Source organism: Hylobates moloch, unplaced genomic scaffold, assembly GCF_009828535.3.
Source record: "Hylobates moloch isolate HMO894 unplaced genomic scaffold, HMol_V3 SCAFFOLD_2539, whole genome shotgun sequence".
NCBI lineage: Eukaryota > Metazoa > Chordata > Mammalia > Primates > Hylobatidae > Hylobates > Hylobates moloch.
In genome coordinates, this window is record NW_026654814.1 from 1,482 (window position 1) to 8,093 (window position 6,612).

The 6,612-nt window shown below is 54.7% G+C and overlaps 1 long non-coding RNA gene across 1 annotated transcript; it reads left to right on the forward strand.

The window, feature by feature from the left end:
* The first annotated feature begins 577 nt into the window (after positions 1–577).
* On the forward strand, positions 578–6,466 carry LOC116464989 (uncharacterized). The gene is made up of 3 exons (XR_004247071.2): positions 578–1,443; positions 4,571–4,625; positions 5,747–6,466. It is a non-coding gene; the product is annotated as an uncharacterized LOC116464989 (long non-coding RNA).
* The last annotated feature ends 146 nt before the right edge of the window (positions 6,467–6,612 follow it).

Genomic DNA, 6,612 nt, shown 5'->3' on the forward strand with positions numbered 1-6,612 from the left:
TTTGCCCCTCTGCAGGTCCTGGTGGGACTGAGCTGCACAATATCTCACCCTGGGAACTGCAAAGAACCAGTCTTTCTATGGAGCTTGAGCAGGGTCTCAGCACTTAGAGGCTTCCAGGAACTACAGTTCCCAGAACACACAGCATTCAGCCCCAGTTGCTGTCCAAGTGGCTGGGTTTGAACTAGAACAAGAATCTCACTTGTCCCGGGAACTGAGCGTCCTGGCCTGGTCCAGGTGCTTTTTTGACTCTTGTTTCTTGGATCTGTGCCCACCTGATAAATCCCCCTTCCTTATAAACTACCTGGTCTATTTGTCCACACAGGTTTGCTGAGAACCTGCTGTGTGGCAGCCTGAGGTGGGAGTGAGGGGTTGACAAGAGAGATTCAGCCTCCACCCTCACAGTCAGATGGAGGAGACAGATCTGTGAAAGGCTGGCTGGGTACCTTCTGTGACCTAGCACGTAGTAAGAGCCCAAAAAACCAACAAGCAAATAAACTATCTCACCCTTGTCTTTCATTCCATCTCGCCTTTCCACACTGATTTACTAGCTCCCACCGTATTGCACTATCCTAAAGCACGCTGTATCTCTCTGTCCGGCTTTTGCACGCTCTGTTACCTCTACCAGGAGCACATTCGGCTTATTCACTGACGCGTCTGCAGAGGTAGGACAGAGTCTGGCACGGAGCAGGGGGCACATTAAATATTTGATGAGTGAGCGAATGAATGAATGAATGCCTTTGTCCATTGTACAGCCCAGGAAGCAGGGACACTCGGGACCCTCCCTATTCATCTCGATCCCCCGCCCGCCCCCAGAGAATGAATGCATCTTTTTATCCGCTCCGAGGATGGCCGGGCTGGGGCAGAGGAGGCCAGGCGAGGAACTGGGTTGGGGACTGCCATTGACCCCCACCCAGGTCTCCTAAACGGTCCGCTTTCCTGGACGTCGGAAGCTCGAATCCTTTCCCCGAAACTTGGCCTAGGTCACCTGACTCCCCCGCCCCTCACCACCCAGGGCACCCGAGACTGACACTCAGCCTACAGCACGTGGTTCAGGGGCCCCAGCTTCCTTCCCATTGGCCGCTCGTCTCCTTCCTCCCTCGCGATTGGCCGGGGCCCAGCTGCAGCTCCCCCCCTTCCTCAGCCCTCCGGTGGTACAGCCCACCGCGGCTTAGGCGGGGCGGAACGGTCCAATGCTTCGCGGCACGGGGGGGAGTCGGGAAGAGCCGGGCGAGGCGGAGGGATCCCTCTGGAATGTTTCCGTCGGGTCCACCCGAAGCGGACGACGCGGATTGGCCGCGAGCCCGGGAGGCAGCCGCTGATTGGCCGGCCGCGGGCATCGGCCCCGCCCCCAGGCGCCGCTGCGGGAGAGGCCCGGGCTGGAGTTTGCGGAGGGCCGAGCCGTGTGCGCACGGGGAGGCGGCGGCGGTGGCGGCGGCGGAGCAGGTGAGTGGCCTATGCGGGAAGGATGTGTCTGCTCCGGGGGTCGCGGACCTGCGAGGATCCGGCCGATCGTGCGGGGTGGGGCCGGCCCCGTGGACGCGACTGGAGGTCTAGGCTGTGCGCGGGGATACCGGAGGCCCCTTCCCAGGGGGAGCGGGGGTTGGGGGTGGTGGGGGCAGCTCCCTTCCTGCTTGGGGGCAGGGGACAAACGCCTCCCAACGCTGGGCTGGGGTCTCTGGGCTTGCCCCTCCCCCCGTCCCCCGTCTGGACGGTCCCCATCCCAGCGTGGACAGGCGCGGGGTCAGTGTTTCTGACCCTTTCCTGGGCACTTCCCCTGAGCTAACCGCGTCTGAACCCTCCAGGGCCTGGGGGGACGCAGTGAGGACCAGGGTCTGGATAATAATCATCATGAAAAACTCCACCTCAGCTAGCATTTATTGGAGAGCTTCCGTGTCACGCATTTACCATGAGGATAATTGACTCTAAACACCTCATGGGAGGTGCTGTTCCTTCTTGTAAAAAAGGGGAGGCAGCCTACCCAGAGAGGTGGAGTGACTTGCCCAAGGTCACACAGCTAGTAACTGGCACATCTGGGACTGGAACTCATGCCCCAGGGTCAAGAACTGGAGTCACACCCACTAGACTGGATACCAATAACTCCATGGCTCAGTTGTTGCTGAGTAGCTCCGGCCCCCTACCCCTGCCGCCCCCTACCCCTGCCACCCCCTACCCCGTACTCATCATCAGGGCCACACCTGCTGGTCTTTTGCTTTACCAGCCACTCAAACAGGAAGCTGCCCTCCTTTCTCTTCTCCCCTGAGCTAGAGAGGGCAGGTCTAACTACCTGGGTCCAGAGAAGAGAGTGACGCCTGCAGGGGGCCAGGATGCTGGGGTCCTGGGCCCACTGGGTCCCCCCTGGCAACCTGGGCCTAGGCTGGGAAGTAGGCGTTCTCCCCGAAACACCCAGGAGCCGGTTTTTCAAGAGTGAATCAGAGGCCTCTCTCCCTCCTTCTGTCCAAAGCAATACTGTGCTGGAAGGGGGAGACTGGGCGGGGTTTCCCCCTTCCCCTAGCTTCTGTGTGCTCCCAGGAACCCCCTTCCCCTCCTCCTGCTGGCCACACTGCTTCTGTGTGGCGGTGGGGTTGCTAAGTTTCAGGCCCTTCCCAGGATGAGGGGGTGAGGATGCTGAAATTCCAGCCCAAACACTCAATATCCAGGCTGAAGTGGCTCTTCATCTCTGTGTTCAGGTGTGAGGGGAGCTGGGAAAAGTGGGGAGGCTAGGACAGCAACCCCACAGCAGGCATTTTGGGGGGCTGTTTCGAGGATGGAGGAGCACAGCGAGCAATCAGAGTAAGGACCTGAGACATATTCATTCATTCACTCAGTCTACATATATTTAGTGAGCACCTACTATGTGCATGTGCTAGGCACTGTTCTTGGCACAGAAAATACAATAGTGAACAAAACAAAAGTCCTGCTTTTGAGGAGTTGGCACTCTGAAAGGAAGCAGCCAACAAACAAGTTAGCAAGTAAATAAAGAAGATAATTTCAGATGGCACTAGGTGCTATGAATAAAATATGAGCGGGTGGTACTGTAGAGAGTAGTTGTGGGCAAGGGGTGCCAGCCCCGCAAAGATCAGACAAGGGGCCGGGCGCGGTGGCTCACGCCTGTAATCCCAGCAATTTGGGAGGCCGAGGCGGGTGCGTTGCTTGAGGTCAGGAGTTTGAGACCAGGCTGGCCAACATGGGGAAACCCTGTCTCTACTAAAAATACAAAAATTGGCCGGGCGCGGTGGCTTACCCCTGTAATCCCAGCACTTTGGGAGGCTGAGACAGGTGGGTCAAGAGGTCAGGAGTTGGAAACCAGCCTGATCAATACAGTGAAACCCCCTCTCTACTAAAAATATGAAAATTAGCTGGGTGTGGTGGCGCATGCCTGTAAGCCCAGCTACACAGGAGGCTGAGGCAGGAGAATCACTTGAACCCGGGAGGTGGAGGTTGCAGTGAGCTGAGATCGCGCCACTGCACTGCAGCCTGGGCTACAGAGCGAGACCCCATCTCAAAAAAAAAATAAAAATAGACTGGGCATGGTGGCTCATGCCTGTAATCCCAGCACTTTGGGAGGCCGAGGCAGGCAGATCACCTGAGGTCAGGAGTTCAAGACCAGCCTGACCAACATGGAGAAACCCTGTCTCTACTAAAAATATAAAATAAGCTGGGCGTGGTGGCACATGCCTGTAATCACAGCTACATGGGAGGCTGAGGCAGGAGAATCGCTTGAACCCGGTAGGCGGAGGTTGCGGTGAGCCAGGATCGCGCCATTGCACTCCAACCTGGGCAACAAGAATAAAACTCCGTCTCAAAAATAAATAAATAAAAATAAATAAATACAAAATAAAAAAATTAGCCGGATGTGGTGGTGCATGCCTGTAATCCCAGCTACTCAGGAGGCTAGAGCAGAAGAATCGTTTGAACCCAGAAGGTGGAGGTTGCAGTGAGCTGAGATGGTGCCACTGCACTCCAACCTAGGTGACAGAGCAAGACTCCATCTCAAAAAAAAAAAAAAAAGAAATGGGCAAGGCCAAGGTCTTTAGGCAAGGCCAAGGTTTTTAGGCTGGACCAAGTTTGGAATCATGTGGTTGGAGCAGAAGATGAACCCAGAGTAGCGATTCTGCAGGGGTTTGTGGGTCACAGTAAGGAGTTGCAGTTTTTCTTCCAGAAGGGGGGAAACTGTTGTAAAGTTTCAGGCAGGGCAGTGATGCCATCTGGTTTACGTTTTAAAATAGGGACATGAAGTTAAATGACAGCCTGAGGCTGGAAGACAAGAGTTCTGCCAGGGCAGCATGCAATTAAGTTCATGGGCCTGAGCCGTCTGTACCACAGGGGCGGTTCCAGCATGCTGGGGCAAGCCTGGGAGGCTCCCTGGAGGAGTGGGCCTGGAGTAGGTATTGGCAGACAGAGAGGGCTGGGATATTCCTGGGCAGGGCAGGGCAGAGGAAGAGACACCCGTAACAATGACAACAGCGTCCTTAAATGGAGTCTGAGGCAGAGTGTAGATGGGATACATGGGTAATCTCTTTGGATTTCCACAACCACCTTGAGAGTGACAGGAATTCCACCCATTTTTCAGATGAAGAAACTGAGGCCCTGTGACGTGAAGTGACTTGCCCCCGGCCACACAGCTGGTAAGTGGCAGGGGTGGGATTTGAACCCAGGCCACGAAGCCTCTGATGGCAGTGGCAGGCAGATTCATTACTCACTTTCCTCACTGCTGTTAATCCCTCCTCATGGGTGGGGACACGGAAGCCGGCATGAACCAGGGCAGTGGGTGTGGGCAGAGAGAGAGAGTAAGGAGGCTGGGAATTGGTGGTCAGAATGTAGGGATCTTGGTAAAAGGAGGAAGCTTGAATCTTGGTACAGATGGCAGTAGCAAGGCCGGGCGCAGTGGCTCACGCCTGTAATCCCAGTATTTTGGGAGGCTGAGGCGGGTGGATCACGAGGTCGGGATCGAGACCATCCTGGCTAACATGATGAAACAGCGTCTCTACTAAAAATACAAACAATTAGCCGGGCATGGTGGCGGGCACCTGTAGTCCCAGCTACTCGGGAGGCTGAGGCAAGAGAATGGCGTGAATCCGGGAGGCAGAGCTTGCAGTGAGCTGAGATTGCGCCACTGCACTCCAGCCTGGGCGACAGAGCGAGACTCCATCTCAAAAAAAAAAAAAAAAAACAAAAGATGGCAGTAGCAGTAATTGTCACCAATATTTATGCAACCCTTATTGTGTGCCAGGACTGTTCCAAGCACATGCATGATTTCCTTGGAACTCAGAGAAGTTAAGACCCTTGCCCAAAGTTACACAGTTATTAAGAGATGAAGCCAGGTTCCAGATTCATGTTTTTAGTTTCCTGACTCCCAGTGCGTAGAGCTGGCAGAGTTGGAGGGATGATGAGGGGTCTTTTCTTTCTTCTTTTTTTTTTTTTTTGAGATGGAGTCTTGCTCTGTCACCCAGGCTGGAGTGCAGTGGTGCGATCTTGGCTCACTGCAAACTCCGCCTCCCGGGTTCATGCCATTCTCCTGCCTCAGCCTCCCAAGTAGCTGGGACTACAGGCGCCTGCCACCACGCCCGGCTAATTTTGAAAATATATGGCTGGGTGTGGTGGCTCGTGCCCGCCTCGGCCTCCCAGAGTGTTAGGATTACAGGCATGAGCCACCACGCCCGGCCAACACTGATTTTTCTTTCTAGCGAGGTCAGAGTCCGGGGAGGGTCAGAGCAGAGACAAATGTGACATGACTTATGTTTTACAGGACCATTCTGGCTGCTGTCTGGACAAGAAGTCATTGGGGGGTGAGGGTGGAAGCTGGGAAACCCACAGGAGGCAATTACACTAATTTAGGTGAGTGATCATGGAGATGGACCAGGTGAGATGAGAGGGTGTGTTAGGGGACAGACGAATGAATGGATGCATGAACAAATGGATACATGAGACTGGGTGCAGGCTGGGCACAGTGGCTCACACCTGTAATCCCAGCACTCTGGGAGGCCAAGGCGGGCGAATCACCTGACGTCAGGAGTTCCAGACCAGCCTGGTCAACATGGAGAAACCCCATCTCTACTAAAAATACAAAAATTAGCCAGGTGTGGTGGTGTGCACCTGTAATCCCAGCTACTCAGGAGGCTGAGGCAGAAGAATCGCTTGAACCTAGGAGGTGGAGGTTGCAGTGAGCCGAGATCACACCATTGCACTCCAGCCTGGGTGACAGAGTGAGAGTTCATCTCAAAAAAAAAAAGAAAAAAAAAAAAAAAGATTGGATGCGGCCAAGCTGAATCCAGCATGGCCCCCTGGAAGAGACCATTGGATAGGAGGCACCAGGAAGTCCCTTTTACGTAAGAAAATATAAGCTGAGCACAATGGCTCACACCAGCCTCCTTTGGCTCACGCCATTTTGGCCAGGCTGGTCTCGAACTCTTGACCTTAGGTGATCCACCCGCCTCGGCCTCCCAAAGTGTTGGGATTATAGGCGGGAGCCACCGCCCCTGCGCCCAGCCTAACTAATGTATTTTCTTTCTTTCTTTCTTTTTTTTTTTTTTGAGATGGAGTCTCGCTCTGTCACCCAGGCTGGAGTGCAGTGGCACGATCTCGGCTCAATGCAAGCTCCGCCTCCCGGGTTCA